The sequence below is a fragment of the Hakea prostrata genome, chromosome 5 (assembly GCF_041222555.1).
Source record: "Hakea prostrata isolate BN-2017 chromosome 5, UWA_Hpros_2, whole genome shotgun sequence".
Classification (NCBI taxonomy): domain Eukaryota; kingdom Viridiplantae; phylum Streptophyta; class Magnoliopsida; order Proteales; family Proteaceae; genus Hakea; species Hakea prostrata.
Genome location: NC_142604.1, coordinates 59,393,746 through 59,415,032, shown reverse-complemented (window position 1 = coordinate 59,415,032; position 21,287 = coordinate 59,393,746). Strand labels below are relative to the sequence as shown.

The 21,287-nt window shown below is 35.4% G+C and overlaps 3 non-coding genes and 1 pseudogene across 3 annotated transcripts; all 4 read left to right on the top strand.

Moving 5' to 3' along the window:
* Positions 1–3,119: 3,119 nt before the first annotated feature.
* TRNAA-UGC (transfer RNA alanine (anticodon UGC)) lies at positions 3,120–3,192 on the top strand. Its single transcript has one exon. It is a non-coding gene; the product is annotated as a tRNA-Ala (tRNA).
* Positions 3,193–6,134: 2,942 nt separating this feature from the next.
* LOC149016868 (protein FAR1-RELATED SEQUENCE 5-like) lies at positions 6,135–7,933 on the top strand (annotated as a pseudogene).
* Positions 7,934–13,729: 5,796 nt separating this feature from the next.
* Positions 13,730–13,802, top strand: TRNAA-UGC (transfer RNA alanine (anticodon UGC)). The gene has a single exon. It is a non-coding gene; the product is annotated as a tRNA-Ala (tRNA).
* A 5,915-nt stretch (positions 13,803–19,717) lies between these two features.
* Positions 19,718–19,790, top strand: TRNAA-UGC (transfer RNA alanine (anticodon UGC)). The gene has a single exon. It is a non-coding gene; the product is annotated as a tRNA-Ala (tRNA).
* The last annotated feature ends 1,497 nt before the right edge of the window (positions 19,791–21,287 follow it).

Sequence of the window (21,287 nt, the reverse complement as noted above, 5' to 3'; positions counted from 1 at the left end):
TGCTAACTACGGGTCCTTGGATTGTTGGCGACCATTATCTCTCCATTAGAAAGTGGGAACCTGATTTTAACCCAATAGAAGCAGAGGTTCGAAAATTAGTGGTGTGAGTACGGTTCCCAGGAGTTTCAATTGAATACTTTGATACACACTTCTTATCTAATCTTGCAGGAAGGATAGGGAAGGTTATTAAAATTGATTCCACTACGGAGGCTGCCACACAAGGAAGGTTTGCAAGGGTCTGTGTGGAGATAGATTTGCAAAAACCGTTATTATCTAAATTCAGAAGGAAAGGAAGAGTGCACCAAATCCTCTATGAATCGCTACATCTGTTGTGCTTCAAGTGCGGGAAGTTCGGTCATAATGAAGATCAGTGTCCATCTACAAGAAACAAGGATATAATAGAACTTACTACTAATGAAGGAGAGGAAGCCCAAGCAGAGCTGATCAATGCTACAGGTAGAAACAATCTCTCTCCTCTTGATACTTATGGACCATGGATGATCGCCCAAAAACCACGTTACAAAAGGAAAATGATGGGAGGAGGGGAGGTCGGTGGGAGTGATAGAAGGGTAGAGAATTTTGTGGCAGGCGGAAACTCAGCTAGAAGAGTGGTATCTGGATCAAGATTCATGGCCCTTAGTACGGAGAATAACCAAGATATATTGGGAGAAAATCCTAATGTAGTTAAGGAAGTTGATGTGGTCTCATCCCAGCAACTAAATTCTTTGAATCATGACAGACATGTGAAGAATAGAAGACAAAACAATAAGGATTATAATGTGGTATTGGATGGTAATCAATTTGAGAGACATGTGCTAGAAAAAGAAATTATAGAGCCTCAAACACAGCACCCCTACAGGATACCAGAAGTTTTAGCGAATGCAAAATTCAAGATTGGAAATGAGGACAACAATGATCAAGTGATAAGCAATAATCCAGTGGTAGCTCCTTCAAATCAGGAAAATCGAAATCCGAATATTCAAAATTCAACACTAACCAATTCTGCCTTAGAGCGGAGTCAGGAAGGAAAACAAATATATTAAGGGACCATGGGAAGCCACCGGATCAGTGCCAAGAACCATGCTTGGAGGATCAGAGGATGGATGATTTATGTGAAAAGAGTAGTGGAGATATTTCCGCTATTAGGGAAGAGATGATGATAGATGGGGAGATCCCCCGAAATAATTGATTTTTAATGATAGTTTTTCTGCTGGAACTGCAGAGGAGCAGGGAGTAAAGCCTTCACCTCTACTCTTAAGCATTACAGAAGTACTTATAATCTAGATTGCATAGTAATTATGGAGCCCCGAATAAGTGGTGAAAGAGCAGCAAAAGTTATACAAAAAATGAAAGGTGTTGCTAGCTATCGAAGTGATGCAATAGGTCTAGCAGGGGGAATTTGGTGCATTTTTTTAAACAGTGAATTGAAGGTGAAGTTACTTCGTGAACACCCCCAATTCCTTTTGTTCGAAATTATGGATAAACATAATATTCCTTGGATTTTTGCTGTTGTATATGCTAGCCCACAGGAAGGCAATAGACGATTTTGTTGGGAAGAATTGGCAACTGCAGCTGATCAATTTAAACTACCATGGCTTTTAGCTTGAGATTTGAATAATGTCCTAGATGAATCAGAGGTAAAGGGAGGAGCAGCAGTTCAGATTAAAAGATGTGAGAACTTCAACAAATATATTAACAGGTGTAATCTTATTGATATGGGAGCAGTGGGACCAAAATTCACGTAGCGTGGACCTAAATGGGAGGGTTACAAGAGAACGTATAGAAGACTCGATAGAGGTATGTTTATCACGAAGTGTTAGAAGAAAGGCAAAGTGGAAAAGACCAACGGAAGGGTGGCTAAAATGCAATGTAGATGCTGCAGTTGGTAAAGAAGATTTCAATCAAATTGGAGGGGTTTTTCGTAGCTCAGAAGGGGTGTACTTGGGAGGTTTTGTGCATAGAATCCCCAAGACAAGTGTTCTTAAAACTGAGCTCCATGCTATTTGTGTAGGCATATGCTATGCAGTAGAAAGAAATATGCTACCTGTTTACGTGGAATCTGACTCTTCACAAGCAATCGATTGTTTGAAACTGAATGCTCAAAATCAAGGAAGGATGACAAGGATTATTGTGGAGATTCAAGAGTTGGTAGATTTGCATGGAAATATCATCATTACTCATACTAATAGAGAAGCAAATATGGTTGCCGATTGGATGGCGAAGAGAACAACAACATTGGAGTCTCCTACGCATTTCTTTTAGGAACCCCCTCAAGGTATAAAGGAGTTCCTTCAGGTGGATCGTTTGACCAGCTCTCTTTAAATTGAGTTGGGTTTTTTAACCCCGTTTATGTATCAAAAAAAAAAGCTTAACGAACTATGAACAAAAAATTCCTTAACCCAAAAGGTAAAAACACGAATATAATTGCCATTTATTGATTTGATTATCCAACAATATATATTTTATTAGTTTGGTTTTATGCAATTGACATCTAGTTTTTGTATTCTATTTCATTAGATGTTATTATTTTGATAATTTAATTAAGTTCAAACTGAAAATAGTTAGTCCAAACAAATAACCTAGAAAAAAAATTACAACCTCTCAAAACAATCACTCAGAATGTCAAGAACATACCTTTTAGCCATCTCTTTACTCAAGAGAAGAGAAGAATAAATCATAAAGAGCAAATTGCACTGGCACCCCAAAATAGAGGCCTTAAAGCACTGACACCCACTTTATGTTTAAAAAGCACAGAGACCCCAAATTTTGATTTTTATTGGATATCTTTGTCTAATTTATCAATGAAAACAGTTAAATTACCGTTTATTTTCAAAAATATCCCTATAATAAATAGTGTTTGACAGGTTTTTAGTGACAAATTGGACAAATATATCCAACAAAAATTTAATTTTGGGGTATATGTGCTTTTTAAACATAAAGTGGGGTGTCAGTGCTTTAAGGCATCCATTTTGAGGTGTCAGTACAATTTGCTCAATCATAAATCATTTTCAGATGATAGAACAAAATTATGTAATTATAGGAGGAGCAATTTGATAAGTAAATTATAAATCAGCAATTTATATCAATCAGATTCTTTTCTACTCATCTTTTAACACAATGGGGATGTAGCTCAAATGGTAGAGCGCTCGCTTTGCATGCGAGAGGTACAGGGTTCGATACCCTGCATCTCCATTATGTGAGCAATGATTTAAATGCATTTAGTGGATAAGGGTTTCCACTATCTTCCTCGTTAAGGTGAGGTGAATAATGCCCTTAAAATGAGCTTACTTTTTTTTTCCAATAAATTTCTGCATTACCAATTCAGAAATATCCCATTTTATCTTGAGATTATTGAACAGTTGATCATCTATGATAATCTATGAATTGCTTAGGACAATTTAGATAAGCTCCTCTCAGGGGATAACAATGTGCCTCTCTGATGCTTTTGAACCATACAGTAAGGGATGGGGTCCATATGGGACGCATTGAAATTTTTATCCTTGAATCTTTTTCAATATTTATAGGTATACCCTACTACTATATGTGTTTCAAAATTTCAAGAGATCACATTGTTTTTCCCAAATGGGGAGATGATTCAAACTCGGCTTAGGCAGATGGATTGAATCTAGATATCACAACAATCATGTCCTCTTTGCAAGATGGAAAGGATCTAGACTCAAAAGAAACATTCAACAGTAGTTCTCACGCACTCAAAAATTCTTAATATTTTAGTGTTACTTAAATTTATCTCTCTACCATCCCTGCTCCTCGTTCAATCTATCTCAATCGTTGGTGTCAACAGAAAATCCTTTTTTTTTTTTTAATTTTTATTACAAAACCGGGTTCAAATAACCCATGAAAAGAAAACTAAAGCATGGAAGTATTTCTATCAGCCTAAAGGAGGTCCTCTATGCCTAAAGGGGGCTCCTGAAGGAACTGCAAAGGGCTTTTGCTGAAGTAGGCCTCTTCGCCATCCAATCGGCCATTAAATTAGATTCTCTTAGGGCCTGTTTGGTTACATGAGTTTGAAGATTTCAAATATCTAAAAATTTCAAATTTATAGAGTCATAATTCATAAAATTAACTATTTGGTTGTGGAATAAAATTTGTGGATTCATCCTAAAAAAAATATTTGGTTGATGTGATTTTTGTGAATGTACAAATGTGTAGTGTTTTTATAGTGGTATGAAATCTCTGGATTTCACCCCATACCCATAAATCTATAGATTCACATTTTTAATGTAAAAAGATGAATGAATCCAGAGATTTTCACAACCAAATAATTATAAATCTCAGATTCATGAATCTAGAGATTTCAAATCTCTAGATTCATGTAACCAAACAGGCCCTTAGAACATGTAGAATCCTTAAACTCCTATGCATACCAATGAAATGTCAGATAGCCATAACTTACCTGGTCATCCTTCCTTGCACTCTCTTGCTTGGTTTTAGAAGCTCAACCTCTTGAGAAGAATCCGATTCCACAATAGCTAGAAGAAACCCCATCTCGACAGCACATCGATCACTCTCAAGAATTGCACACAATTTTGCCTCCAAAATGTGCTCTTCTTGAATCTGTTTAATGAAACCTCCCATAATGATTCCATCTGAATTAGAAAAAAACTCCTCCAATCTGTTTAATACCACCTCGGCAGGAAGCCGCATCTACATTGCATTTAATCCAACCTGTGGTTGGGCGTCTCCACCTAGAAATTCTCTAGCCACTCTCTAGATTTGTAACTGATCGCCTACACTGAGACCAAGCATCCTCTACTAAAAGAGAAAAATTCTTGAAGAAGCTGCACTCCATACATCTGGTCGGATGAAATCCTCTCCATGTTGTGCCCGATTTCTTGATTCCCAAAGCTTATAGAGAATGCATGCAAACTTTAGAGTCCAACCTCTGCTATGGTTCGCAATGTCTACCACAATGTTTGCTTGCAACCAATCTTCTAAACTATACTTAAAGAACCTTCTTAGACAATCAACTGGAGGTAGTCTTGTCTAAATTCCTCTTGCATAGTGGCAATCTCTGAAAGCATGCAGTGTAGTTTTTGCCTCATGGAGACAAAAATTGCAGAAAGTATGATTGAGAAGTGTCATCTTCCATTTCTTTAATTCGTTAAGAGGTGATCTGAACTCAGCATCCACATGAAACAGTAAACCCGGTTTCGTACTTTGAGTTTCCATAAAGCTTCCCAAAATCTACTATCCAAATTGTTGGTCCCATGGTGGTTAGTTGAATTGCAGAGGATCTCATATGCAGATTTTAGTGTGAAACACCCATTAGTATTGGGATTCCAGATCATTAAGTGTTTCCCCACTCCCTACATCGGTGGAAGATGGACTTCAGTCTTCTAGCAAACACTCAACGGCATGAGATGATCAAATAACTCATTTTTCCATCTTCCATTTGCATCTACAAAAAATGATACATTCTCTCTGCTTATTTCTTTACGTATATCCGATGTCACCATCGACCGTAGAGTTACAAATGTATCAAGCAATGTATATTCCCAGAACAACATCGAACTGCCTCTCCCATTTCGACTCTACTATGAGGGATCACCTTGGGCGCCACTTTACAAATAGCTTTCCATATTGGTGAATCATTCGCGCAAGTAGCGAATCTTTCCTTCTTACACAATCTTCCACACTTGGCTTTCATTATTGTTGTCCATATTGCGCCTTTATTCAAACAACCCCAGGCAAGATTCATGAGGAAGGCTTAACAAACCTTGATTAAGCTCCTAAAACCAAGTCCACCTTTTTCTTTCGGATTGCAAATTGACTCCCAATAGATTAGATGGGATCACTTGAGATTTTGTGTATCACCCCCATATAAAACCACTAGCCATTTTTTCTACCTGTGAATTCCTTTTGGGATTGGCCCTGATTGCATAGAATAAATAGAGATGATTGGAGTGTAAGGATGTATTACCTCGATGGTTGTCAGTGAAAAGTGATTCAAAGTAATTCACAACATGAGATTTCAACTTATTCAGATTGTTGATCCATTCTTCATCTCAAGCTTTCAATTTCTCAATTTTATTCCTTCGCCTTCTAATGATTGTAGAGGTATGAAAGTACTTTGTATTCCTGTCTCCCTGCAACATCCATAATTTCTTAATTTGAAAAAGAGTCAAGCAGAGACTAGAACTGGTTGTAAAGCAAAAATGGTGGTAAAACTCATAGATGGGACGTGGTTTCTTACTGAAATTGAATATGAACACAATCATTCTTTTGCAACTGAAAAGGAAGCATTTCTGCTAAGATCACATAGGGTTATAAAGCCTATACAAGCTTTAAAAATTTCAACATTTGATGGTTCAGGAATATCACTTACAGAAGGGTATGATTGCTTATGTAAGGAAGTTGGTGGACATGATAACCTTGGCTTTACAAAAAGAGACTACAAAAATCATTTGTGTCGCAAACGCATGAAGGATTTGATAAATGGAGATGTTCAAGCTGTTTTAGAGTATTTGGAAAATAAACATCTAGATGATCCAATGTTTTTCCATAGTGTTCAAGTTGATGAAGATGATAAAATGACAAATTTCTTTTGGGTGATGCAAGGTTAGTTCGAGATTACTTTCTCTTTGGTGATGTTTGTTTTAATGCAACCTATAAAACAAACAAATATGGTCGTCCATTTGCTCCTTTTGGTGGAGTAAATCATCATAGGAAAACTATACTTTTTGGAGCTGCATTGCTTTTGGATGAAACAACAGAATCTTTTGTCTGGTTATTTCAATCATTCTTAAAAGCTATGTCTGGAAAAGCACCAACAACAATTCTTACAGATCAACATGCTGCCATAGGGAAAGTTGTTGCCACTGTAATGCCAAATACGTGCCATCGCCTTTGTTTGTGGCATATACACCTAAATGCAGCTAAAAACCTCTCCATTGCTTCTCCAAGCTTTAAGAAAAAGTTCAAGAATGTCATATATGGTCCTGAAACTGAAGAAGAATTTCTCTTTGCTTGGGATGAATTGTTAAAGGAGTTCAATCTTGAAGAAAATAAGTGGTTGAAAGAATTGTTTTCAATTCGAAAGAAATGGGCTTTAGTATATGGAAGAGAACAGTTTTGTGCAGACATGACAACAACTCGACGTAGTGAGAGTACTAATGCTTATCTTAAGAGGTACTTGAAAAGAAAATACAACTTGAGTCGGTTTTTGAAGCGGTATGAGAAGGCGATTGAAAGGCGATGTTTGGATGAACTAATAGATGATTTTAACTCCAATCATAAGATTTCAAAGTTATGGGCTGATGTGGCAATGTTAAAGGAAGTAGCCAAAGATTACACATTGAGCATCTGTGGTACGTTTGAAGAAGAATACAAAAGATGGATTGCATGTCACTCTGATATTGTTGGAGAGATAGGGCCAATGTGCACATATAAAGTTTTTGAGGAAAGGAGAAATTGTGAGGGATCGGTCACATTTGACTCTTCTAACAGTATAGTTACATGCTCTTGTAAAGAGTTTGAGTTCATGGGCATTCAATGTAGGCATGTCATTAAAGTACTCAATGAGAGAAAGATTTACACACTTCCACCTAGATATATATTGAAAAGATGGACAAAATCTGCTAAGGTTGGAATGGGAAGTAATAATGATGGTTGTGTTGTTCAAGAGGATACGAGCACAAGTTCCCGATATAGTGACATATGCCACCAAAGTGTTAACCTTGCGACACAAGCTGCCAATAGTGAAAACTCAACTTTGTTCATGAAAAGGTTGTTGAAAGATGGACAAAAAAGAGTTGAAGAAATTTTAAAACAAAAGTTACGGTGGGAGCCTAAAAGAAATGCATTAAACCATTGTGATCAAACTTCTCAACAATTAAGTGGAATTCAAGCAAAAAATGATGGTGGACCAGGTGGTAGAAAGGTAAGCATTGTGGAAAAGAAAAAGAAAAAATAAGTCTACAAACCCAAGAAATGGTGAAGCTAAAAAAGGCAAGTAAATGTTAATTTCTGCTTCTATTTTACTGATGATGAAAAAAATTATATTTTTTTCCATTTTCTTACAGGGCCAAAAAGTGAAATCTCAAAAAGAAGCAATCAAGCATCTACCCAAGCACAAACCCAACTAAACCTAATGCCATGCTCATCTACTTTTAGTGGTCCTGTACAATTTCAATATGCCTTCTCATCTCCTCTTTCACAACATGTTACTAACCCTCAAGGAATGTCTATGGTAAGAACTATTCTAATTACTAATGCATAATTAACCTTTTATTGAAATTATTCTAACTAACAAGCTTCCTTTCACAATTGCGTTACCAAACACCACCCTCTATGGTGTTAGTTATCAATTTCACCGGGTTTGTTTGTCATGCTCTACTTCATTTGTTATTCAATTGTCATGTGTCACTAAATAGCATTTGCTGTAATTATTTTCAAATATTCTGTAGGATTTGGAGCTTCAGTTGAATCAGCAAGAGGAATAACAATGCTACAATGAGAAATGATAAGTGCTAACAAAGGTGAGATTTTTTTTTTCTTGAATGATTGAATTGAACCCATTTAATCTTTCTTCACTAATCTAGTTATTGCAGGAATTCAATCACACCATCTAGCATTGGAAGTCTGAAGTTTTGAAGTTGTGCAAAGAAGGAGCTGCATTTTGCTTAGAAAGGGAAAAGAACAATGTACCCCAAATTTTGAATGCCTTGTTAGTTGTTATAGATGAAGACCTAGCTAAATGCTGCTTCACATTTTGGAGTTCAAGTTCAACAAATCTACTCATCTTATTGTAGTTGGAATGAAATGTTTCTCGTTCCCACCAAATCATGTCATTTACATTTAACCCCTCTGCTTCTTACCCTTGCTATAAACTCTTCAATGGGGCGTTCATAACCAACTGACTTTGTTAGACTATCTTCACCAATGCATAGTCTTGGATTTACACCAAGGTTGCGTTTGTTTGCAAAGGTGGGGTGGGAAAAAAGTAGTGGGAAAAAAAAACATGTGGATCCCATGTGTAGTGGGGTGAGGGAGAAGGAAAGGAAAGGGTTTTGTGGAAGTGATAATGGTGGTCACACTTTTTACTTTTCCCAACTTTCCCACCGAGTCCACCAAATATGTGGGGTTTCAATGGCTTGGGGTGGGAAAATTGGACTGCCACATCAGCAGACAAGTTTCCTTGAATCAAGGAAACTTGTCTCTCACTTTCCCACCCCAAGCAACCAGACAATCTATCATTTTGGGATTTAAGGGAAAAGTAAAAAATCTACACTCTTTTCAAGAATTTTCCCACCCCACCTTTATTCCAGCAAACAAACGCAGCCCAAGGGACTTTAACTGGTTGTACACCAAGATGATAGCATGTTATTCTTACACCGTTACTATTTATATAATATGTAGCTTCTTTGGGAGTGAGCAGTGGATCTTCTTAAAATATCATCCTTATCTACAAGTTTATTTTGATGTGCCTTTAATGCAGAAATACCAAGTAAACTTTGTTATGACAGGTTGTGTAACTGTATGTAGATACTATTGATGTTAGTGTTATTTGGTAGTTAGCAATATATAAGCCAGCTGCTATTATATAAACCAAATTAAGAACAAAGGAAAATCAGAAACTTTGTCTTCACAAATCAATCGCTGAGAAACAGGTGGCACTCAGTTTTCCATTCAGATACATTGTGGTGCAATCTCAACTCCTTCCTGCTGCTTCTCACAGGTTTACTTGATCAACTCAGGTAAGAATTCAAGATGAGGGTGAGATGAATTATAACAGAAGAGGTTAACATGTGCCATTTTCTCACAACATTCCTTGCTGAAGTTTGCACAAAAAGGGTCAGCATGACTCATGGAAATTATGCACACAAAGGGGCAGCATGACCAAATTGCAGAGGATCCTAAATTTTCATGTACTGGTGCTTCTTCCCCAAACCATAATAGTGGCACACAGGCCACTTTCAATCCAACTCTGTTTTGGTGTGTATAAAGTCTCACCTTATAAAAACTCTCTGTTTTCTTTCTTCTTCTTCTTTTTTCTTCTTCTTTTTCTTCTTCTTCTTCTTTTTTTTTTTTTTTTTTTTTTTTTTTTTTTTTTTTGAAGAATGGACCTCCATGGTTCTTCAATGTCATCATTTTTCTGAGAGCAACAGATGGATCTCAGAGAAAGTAAATAAGAAAATTGTAGCAACGTTTTAAAATAAGAAAAAAATGAAGATGGAAAGATGGGTTTACCGCCGATGGATAAATGGTCCACTGGAAGAGAGAAGGAGAGAGACAGAGAAAAAGAGCTAAAACGATAAGAATCTGTGTTCTAGCAGGAAAAAATAAAAAAAGCTTAAAAAAGATTTAAAATAAGAAAAACGAGAGGGTCGGCTGAGCAATAGGCCAGGGAAAAGACACAGCAGAAGAGTGGTCGTTTCTTTCCTGGTCAGGTCTTCGCTGCTACTTCGGTTCTCAACCATGAAAAGAGAAGAAGGAGATGGAGATGAAAAATCGATTCTATCACTGATGATTTGATTTTCAACCATGAAAAGAGAAGGAGATAAAGATGAAAATACAAGATTTTCATTGCTGGTTTGGCTTTGAACGAAGAGATGAAGAGAGGAGAGATGGAGGAGAAGAAGCTGAAATGAAAATGGTAAAAAGAAGTTTTAAAATAAGAAAAACAAGTGACGTTTTGAAATCGTGAAAGAAACGGAACAGAAAACAGAACGTTAAAACATTATTTTTTTTCCCAGAGACACGTGTTGAGCAGGGAGGTGTCTATGCTCCCCGTCGGGGTCGCTGATCTGGATTCTAAGTGGACTAGGGTTTCCACTGTCAACCTCCTTAAGGTGAGGTGAATAATGCCTATAAGCTCACTTTTAAATTTCTGCCTTCCTAATTCAACGTACGAACTTCACATCTTTTGGAAAAATTGGTTTCTTTCACTTAAGTTGGTCTAATATACACATATTTATTTGTCCAACTAAGATTTAATAAAATCTATGAGGTGTCCATCCAACGCTAAACCCCTTAGGCACCAGCACGTTACACGCACCAGCCGAGCAAGATCCTCCTCTGCAATGTAATGTTGTTCTAATTCTGAGATAATTGACGGCTGCCATTTCTTGATTGAATTTGCCAATCCATTTAAGATAAAGCTTTTTTTTTTTTTTTTTTTCTTGTAGTAAGAACAGATGAGGAACTTAGAGAGCAAAATCTTTATCCAAATCATTCATATTAACAGCTTTTCAAACACAGATTCTATTGTCATTCCTTAACTTGCCTTCTTTATCTTTCTTATGGATATCTACAAATTTATCTTTCAATAACCCACATAATTTGCTACCAAAAAACACCACACGGATAACCTTACCCTAAGCACATATATATCTATTACCACTTACATGTACAACTAAGATATGTGCAATACATGAAGTGCATCTGCTTTTTTTTCCAATGCTCAGTCTTCGGTCTTTTCTTCTGAGATTCCAACGATGGAGACGAACCCGCAGCTCTTCACATCCAAGACAGAAATATGGTCATAAAGTTGCAGAGGATCATGCGAATGAAGAATTTGGAATCAAACTCTTCAAAGGTGCGACTGAAGTGGAATGTGTCATCTGCTTGTGCAAGATTCAAAGGGGAGATCTGATCACAGAGCTGATCTGCCATCATCTCTTTCACGAAGGTTGCTTAGACAAATGGATTAATGGATTTGAATGTCGACGACGATCATGTCCTCTTTGCCGGGGTACCGTTGAGCCCAGAAAAAGTGTTGCCAAGGTTGGAGAGAAGAAGAAGAAGCTTGAAGCAGAAACCATATTCTCCATCAACAGATCTTTTCCATTATTCGCTGGTTCTATGAATCCTGTCCCTTCAGGTTTTGTTTGGAATTTGGTTTAGTTGGCAGCTTTAGAGATGTGATGATGTTTTGCTTTGCTAGCTATAATATTTGCCATTCTTTTTATTCCAGTCATTCAGGAGTTTGAGAAACTTTTGTTCTATATATCATACATCTTTTACATTGTAGTAGCTGGTAATTGTTTTGGATGAAACTCAAATATTTTAATTTGGAATAAATTATTGAAGGATTTGTTCTTTACGAAATTACTATTGTTCCTCTCACAGTCTCACTTCAAACGGTGTCAAGTGATGGACTAACTGTTGTAATTAGATGTTTAAGGTCTATTTGGCTAGGAAACCAAATGAACATATTATCTTCAATTTGAGAAGAAAAAAAATCATATGAAATACTAACTTTACTTTTGAATTCTTGTCATTTTGGCTTTTAAAAAGTTAAATATTATTTTTATTTTTTTTTATTTGAGTCGAGAAGTTTGATCATGTAATGAAATCGGATGAGCTTTTTTACCAGAAAATGACAGGAGAGACTACCAAGAGGGACACAACATAGTAAGAAGTCACTTCCCTTCACAATAGCTCAATACAGTGAATCAAAAGCTATAAGTAGAAACTTCTTAAATTGATAACGCCAAATTGGGAAGTAAATAAATAAAAAACATACTTAGTAGTCGCTTATTTTCTTCTCCCAATAGCTTAATACTAAAAATTACAACATGATGTGTCTCAGTTCTGATCGTGATTCCAACTAAGCCGCACTAGCTCCCGAGTGCCTTCCCGTGTATAAAGACGATGAGTCCTGCAAGAAAGGTTAGACACAGGCCGGCTAGGATGCCAGGCAACCGCCTCCAATGGCTAAGTCAGAGAGTGATCAGGTTAAGATCCCGTGCAAGAGCTACACATGAGTTTTCTCAAAATAAATTCGTTGCTTACTGGAGGGGTGAGTCCTTGATTGAATAGTGTATGGATTACCTTCCTGAATGTTGGCAGACTTCCTTGACGGTGGCCGCCTAATCTGCCCTGGCCAGGCTCCCTCGTTATTTATCCCATATGATCATCTTCATAGTTGACCTTCCATTCAAGGTGGTGTTGCCATATAGGTCCAGTGTGAGTTGAGCCTTCAATTGGATATGACCGGGTAATTTCCTGACTGATAGGCTATCTTAGCCCCAGTCAGGTCCGGGTATGGTCGGGTATAAACTTCCCGTATCACAACCTATTGAAAGTAGGAACTTTGCAAAATTGATAATGACAAATAAAAAATAAATAAATAAAAACTAAAAACAAAAGATTTCATGTAAGGAAAGGAAGGAGGAAGTTGGATTCAGTTGATTCAGAGGAGGAGGATTTTTTTTTTTTTTTTCTTTTTCCTTTCAATTTTTATTTTAATAAATAAAACAAGATCCCATTTTCTTTTAGTTAATTAGCTAAAATAAAACTTAACATCATTAATTAACGTTTTACTTACAGATCAAAATCGACTAATGTAAAGCTTTAATGAACCATGAACGAAAAATTCATCGACCAAAAAGGGGGGTAAAAACGAATATAAGTGCCATCGATTGATTTGATTATCCAACAATATAAATTATATTAGTTTGGTTTTTGCAGTTGACATCTAATTTTTGTATTCTATTTCATTTGATGTTATTATTTTGATAATTTAATTAAGTTCAACTGAAAATAGTTAATCCATACAAATAAGCTATGAACCTCTCTAAACAGTCTATCCGAATATCAAAAACATACCTTTCAGCCATATCTTTACCCAAGAGAAGAGAAGAATAAATTATAAATCATTTCAGACAATAGAACAAAATTATGTAATTATAGGAGGAGAATTTGATCCATTATAAATCAGCGACTTATATAATCAGATTCTTTTCTACGCATTTCACACAACAATGGGGATGTAGCTCAAATGGTAGAGCGCTCGCTTTGCATGCGAGAGGTACAGGGTTCGATCCCCTGCATCTCCATTTCCATAATGTGAGCAATGATTTAAAAGCAATTGGTGGATAAGGGTTTCCACTATCTACCTCTTTAAGGTGAGGTGAATAATGCCCTTATATGAGCTTACTTTTTCCCAATAAATTGAGCTTCGACATTTTATCCTATGCAATTAAGGGTGTTAATTGCAAAGTACCAAAGTATTAAATTGATAAAGTACCGAAAATGATAAAGTACGGTTTCGGTACTTTATCAATTTAGTACCGAAACCGTACTAAATTTATATTGTATCAAATTAAGGAATTTAAATTATAATTTTACAATTAAAACACTTTACCTTTATCCTGTCCATAATTCCCTATTTCAGTTTTTCGTTTTATCATTCACTCCTCTTCTTAGATTTACTTGTTTTGTTTCTATTAATTAGATTTACTTGTTTTATATCTGTTAATATGAAATTCTATCAATTGGTTGATCACAATTTCATTAGGATCTTAATGAACTAAAAACAGAAGTAGCATAAGTTCATTTATATCAAAATTGTACCGCTATAGATACCATGTTTAAACCGATTTTTCACATCGATTTAATACCGTTTTCCCGCACTAGATTTTGTCTAAGGAGAGGAAGGAGGAAATTGGGTCTAGTTCATTCAGAGGAAGAGGATTTTTCTTTTTTCTTTTTCTTTTAATCTATATTTTAATAAGTAAAACAAGATTTATTAAGAAACAACCTCAATAGGAAAAATGGTTGAATGATTTCATATGAGAGAACTTCAAATGTATAGACAGCATACATCCCACACTGTTGGATAACCATAAACAATGAAAGAAATATATAAAACATAGAAATATAATACATGTAAATGATTTAATAGAGAAACCAATCAAGCCAAATTAAGATACTGATGAAATGGAAGGATGAAATGAAATGGAAAGAATTCAAATGGAAGGAATGATGAATGGAAATAATTCAAATGAGAGGAGAAAATGATATGGAAAAAATTCAAATGAGAGGAGCAAATAATATGGAAAGAATTCAAATTATAGACAATTAGGGAAATGACGAAAAATCATCTTTATCGCGCCTAATACTCCCCCTCAAGTTGGAGAGTGATTGTCAAGAACTCCTAATTTGCCTCTATGACTGAGAAACAAATCTTGGAAGCCTTGGTGAATATGTCAGCAACTTGAGCAGCACTAGTGGTGAAGATGGGTTGAATAAGACCATGTTGAACTTTATCGCGAATCACATAACAATCAATCTCGATGTGCTTGGTGCACTCGTAAAAAACTAGGTTCGCAGCAATATATAGAGCAGTTTGATTGTCACAAAATAAAGGTATTGGTCGAGGGACCATGACACCAAGATCTTTGAGCAATGTAACTAACCACATGAATTCACAAGTAGTGACAACCATAGCACGATATTCAGCCTCAGCAAGTGAGCAGAACACTACAGCTTGTTTTTTAGATTTCCAAGATAAAGGGCTAAAACAAAAGAATATATAATATCCAGTGGTAGATTGCCGAGTCATAAGACAACTTGCCCAATCTGAGTCACAATAAGCACGAAGAGATAATTCACTATCAGCAGATAAAAGAATCCCTTGTCCTAGAGTGCCATGGAGGTAACGTAGTAAACGACCAGCAGCATCCATATGAGGTTTACAAGGCTCATGCATGAATTGACTAAGAACATTCATAGTGTGAACAATATCTAGACTAGTAATTGTGAGATAAATAAGTAGGCCCAATAACCGACGATATGGTGTTGGATCAAATAAGGGCTCACCATCAGAAGTAGTCAACTTGAGGTGTTGTCCATTGGAAATTGATCAAATTAGCGCCTGTAAAACCAACATCATTTAAGATGTCCAATGTGTGTTTTCGTTGGTTGATGAAAATATATTTTTTGAAGCGTACCACCTCAAGACCAAGGAAATATTTAAGCAAACCAAGAAATTCAATAAACGTTGCTGAAAAAGTGATTTTAAGTTAAAAATCACAGTTGTGTTAAACCCAGCAATTAAAATGTCATCAACATAAACAAGTATGAAGACTCTGTTAGTAGAGAAAATAGAGAGTAATCTACCTTAGATTGTGTATATTCAAAATCAATAAAGGCACCAAAAAACTTGGAAAACAAATTACGGGATGCCTGCTTAAGACCATAGAATGATTTGTGCAAGCGATAAACCAATTTCTCCCCCTTTCGATGATAACAAGGCGGAAGTGTCATATACCTCTTCATCAAAATCGCTATGGAGAAAGGCGTTGTTGACGTCCAATTATGCAAAGACCATCCTTTGATGGTAGCAATAGCAAAAAATGTTCTGACAATAACCAACTTAGCAAATGGGGCAAATGTCTCATGGAAATCAACTCCCTCAATTTGAGTATAATTCTTTGCCACCAAATGCGCTTTATAACGCCCAATTGACCCATCTAAATGCCGTATGTAAACCCATTTACAACCTGTGGGTTTCTTGTTCGGGGGTAAAGGTACAAGAAACCAAGTCTTGTTAAGGTTAAGAGCTACAATTTCACTATCCATTGCCTCCTTCCAATCAGGTGAAATAATAGCCTTAGCAAAGTTTGTAGGTTCAACTATAGCATTGAGGGCTTTGAGACACCTAAAATAAGGTGAGAATAATCTATGATATGATAAAAAATAATTTTCAGGAGTAGGAGTACCTGTGCATAAAGAAGGAGCTTGAGCATCCATGGCATTACAATGATAGTCTTTAGGGATAATTACTGTTGCCCCCTTGTATATATTCTAATTTTATTACTACTTTGTCCCATATACTTTTTAAAATTGTTAATCCAACCTTTAACTTTGTCTAAAATTACTAATACCCCCTACCGTTAAGCTCCGTTAGTTTACTGATGATGTGGTATCTATATTATTTTTTCAAATTTCCAAAAATAACCCTGCAGTTATCCCTTTACTTATTTACTCTTTTGTCAAGTGATAACACTGCCCTTAATTAACTATGGAAAATCAACCTTAAATTAATTTTTCTTTTCTAAAAAGAAACCACCGAATAAAGAAAAGATTTGATTTTCCTTCTCTAAAAGGAAATCGTCAAATAAAGGACATATACGTGATTAAATAAAACTTAAAATAGAAAATAAATATTAGGAAATATCAAATGTAATTCAAAGTTGAAACTTGAAAATCACCTAATATATGCTGACCATTATACATGTTACCAAATTTCCGATCAATTAGCATCTTATATGCTAATTTGTTTGTAAAACTTCCATCATTGTGAATTTGTGATTGTGAAAATTTAAGTGGAACATGAGAGTTTTAACAACCATAAGTGTATGGTCCCACCAAAGCCAAAATTGATTCTAAAATATAAGATTTTAATGATATAATTGACATTCAATATAGTTTCTATAAATGAAGGTAATGTCATATTTTTAACTTCTTAATTTTAATGAAAGGCAAAATAGATATTACATATTTGATGTTAACAGCCACTTAACACCGTTAGAAGTGAGAGGGGCAACAGTAATTTCATAAAGAGAAAGGTTTGATTAGTAATAAAACTAAAGTACAAGGGGGCAATAGTAATTATCCCTAGTCTTTAAGATGGGGTGGCGGTCGATGAACCCGAGATGGCCTAGAGATAGTATTGGATGGGAGGGTGGGTGAAGGAGGTTCTTCAACCGGTTGGGGAGGGGGTGTGGCTGATAAGGGTCGCTCTGACAAGATGGGTAAATTATCAATATCTAGAACTACAATGAGTAAAACAAGCAATAATGGGTATGGCAATTTTAAAAAAGGAAAAGAATCTTCAACAAATGTGACATCACTACTAATGTAAACCTTATGTGTTTGTAAATCATAAATCGTATATCATTTTTGTGCATATGGATACTCAATAAAAACACTTGGAGATGCTTGTGGATCAAATTTATGACAAATTGATGAATGGTTATAACCATAATAAAGGCATCCAAAAATTCAAAGATAAAAATATGAAGGGATCTTGCCAAATAAAATTTGAAGTGGTGACTTACCATGTAGTAGCAGGGTGGATAAATGGTTAATTAGATAAGCAGCTGACAAAACAAATAAAAAGACCCCAAAACTTATGAGGTAGACTTGCTTGAAAGGATAAAGCACGGGTCACATTAAGAAGATGGCGGTGTTTGCGTTCAATAACCCCATTTTGTTGGGGTGTATCAACGCAACTATGTTGATGAATTATATCATGGGTTGTAAAAAAATCATTTGAATGGTAATTAAAAAAACTCACAACCATTATCAGTTTGAAGTCGTTTAATTTGGTATCCAAATTGGGTTTTGATCATAACAAAAAATTCCCTTAATCGGGATCAAGAATCAGATTTATGATTCAACAAAAACACCCAGATGCATCGTATAAAATCTTCCACAATAATTAAAAACTATTTTACACCACAAATTGATGAAACAAAGTAAGCTCCCCATGTGCCACAATGTATCAATTCAAAGCAAGAGGTGACAGAAATTGTACTAAATGGAAAAGGAAGTCGAGTTCGCTTAGCTAAAGGACAAATGTAGCAAACACAATCTTTATGAAAAGAAATATTCGGATCCAAACGTGCAATATAATTAGAAACATTTAAAGATGGATGGCCTAAACGGGAATGCCAAAGGTCCTTGATGGGTAAAACAACAGTAACAACGGAATAATTCAACTCCAAATAATAAAGTCCATTGTACGCATTTCCTAGCCCAATCTTCTCCCTCGTGCATAGGTCTTGTATCACACGATGATCAAGATAGAAAGGTATGAAACAATGAAGTTGTTGTGTAAGTTGAGTAATAGATAATTAATTAAAACCAAATGAAGGAACATGTAATACGTCCATGAGAGGTAAAATGGGTATGGAGCTACAATTCCCTATATGTTTAACTGAAGCAAAACCACCATTTGGAAAGTGAATAGATTGGGTGTGGGGGACAAGACTATCCGAATGAAATAAAGATAAGTCTGAAACCATATAAAGACTGTCACCCAAAGCAATAACCCATAGAGAAGATACTTTACCTACAGAGATAGAAATTTATAATACTGATATGTGGTAAAAGATGGCGCAACAGCGGAAGGAACCATAGTTGCAGCAAGAGAGTGAAATATATATATATACAACATACATCCCATGCTGTTACGTAACTATAAACAATAAAAGAAATATATAAAATATGGAAATGTTTGTTCGAAAATACAATACATGGAAATGATTTAATAGAGAAACCAATCAAGCCAAATTAAGACACTCATGAAATGGAAGGATGATATGGTATGAAAAGAATTCAAATGAGAGAAGGAAATAATATGGAAAGAATTCAAATGAGAGGAATAAATAATATGGAAAAAATTCAAATTAGAGACAATTAAAGAAATGATGAAAATCATCCTTATCACGCCTAATAAGATTCTCTTTTCTTTTAGTTATTTAGCTAAAATAAAATTTAACATCATCAATTAACGTTTTACATACATGGTCAAAATCGACTAATATAAAGCTTAACAAACAACGAACAAAAAATTCCTTACCCAAAAGGGAATAAAAAAAACGAAAATAAGTGACATCGATTGATTTGATTATCCAACAATATAAATTATATTAGTTTGGTTTTATGCAGTTAACATCTAGTTTTTGTATTCTATTTCATTTGATGTTATTATTTAGATAATTTAATTAAGTTCAACTGAAAATAGTTAATTCAAACAAATTATCTATCAACCTCTCTAAACAGTCTATCAGAATATCAAAAACATACCTTTCAGCCATATCTTTACCCAAGAGAAGAGAAGAATAAATTATAAATCATTTCAGAAGAATAGAACAAGATTATGTAATTATAGGAGGAGAAATTTAACCCATTATAAATCACCGATTTATCAGATTCTTTTGTACGCATTTCACACATCAATGGGGATGTAGCTCAAATGGTAGAGCGCTCGCTTTGCATGCGAGAGGTACAGGGTTCGATACCCTGCATCTCCATTTTGTGAGCAATGATTTAAATGCATTTAGTGGACAAGGGTTTCCACTATCTTCCTCGTTAAGGTGAGGTGAATAATGCCCTTAATATGAGCTTACTTTTTTCTAATAAATGTTTGCATTCCCAATTCAGAAGTAACCTTCCTCTACAATTAAATAAGCTCCTCCTCTCATGCCCCAATGCTTTTGAACCATACAGTAAGGGACGCATTGAAATTTTTATCTTTGAATCTTTCAATATATATAGGTGTACCCTACTACTATATGTGTTTCAAAAATGTCAAGAGAGCACATTATTTTTCCCAAATGGGGAGATGATTCAAACTCCACCTTAGGCAGATGGATTGAATCTAGATATCACAACGATCATGTCCTCTTTGCTGGATGCAAAGGATATAGACTCAAAAGAAACATTGAACAGTAATTCTCACTATTGCTTGTATACCAAGATGTTACGCAAGTGCACGTGCCGCAATCAAGTAATAAATGATAAGTAGAGTATCGATTCCACAGAGAATTTTATCCTTAACTTTCAATGTAAAAGTAAAATTGATTTAAACGAGATTAATAAGGTCGATTTGTGATTGACTAACTAAATAACTAAATGACAAATAATAAAACTAAGGAACTAAAATGGAGATTAAGCAATAAAGGGAACTTAATGAGTGAAAAGAGTGTTGGGAATCAAGTTTCCCCTCCTCTGAATTGTATAATGCAAATAATAAAGTAATACTACAACCCCAAAATATATCAAGAACTTGGAATGAATGGCAATATGGTATTTTCCAATACACATAAGCTAGCATCCTAAATCAATATCCACATATTCCTATGAAGAATTGAAATATGAATGCAATTTAAACCCAATCCAATCAATGATAATGTAAGGTAATTGGGTATTCCTACCCAACCTACTAATTAACACAAACTAATTAAAGATTATGCTAATTCATACAATTCAACAAACATCTAGACTGCATTAACTTTCCAGCTAATTCAATCATAACAATCGTTCATGAAATATTCATCAAGAACCGAAATTAATCAATATATATCATGCTGAATTCTTTGACAACAAGTTGTATTGTAGTAAAACTAAAAAACACATGATAAGTACATCTCAAAATTCAGGTTAGGTACTACTATCATCCCAACACAACACAAGTTTAGCCCATAACAGACATTAAAAACACAGCAGTAGTTATAGTTAACATTCAGCTGAAGATGAGAAGATAAGTTTATAAAAATGAAAAGAACTAAAGCTTCAATGCTTCCACAAGAGCTACAGCCTTCTTCTTGCTTCAGATCAACTTCTCCAGCAGCCTTCCCTTGCTTTCGCAATGAGTCCAGCTCTGGTTCTTCCTCTCCTTGCTTCAGCCATGTCCTCTATTCCCTTAGCCGGGTGTTCCCTCTTCCTTTTCTCCTTTGCCTCTCCTTCTTTCTTCAATAATATGCACTCATCATTAGGGTAGAACCACTGGCCCTAGGATTAAAACATTC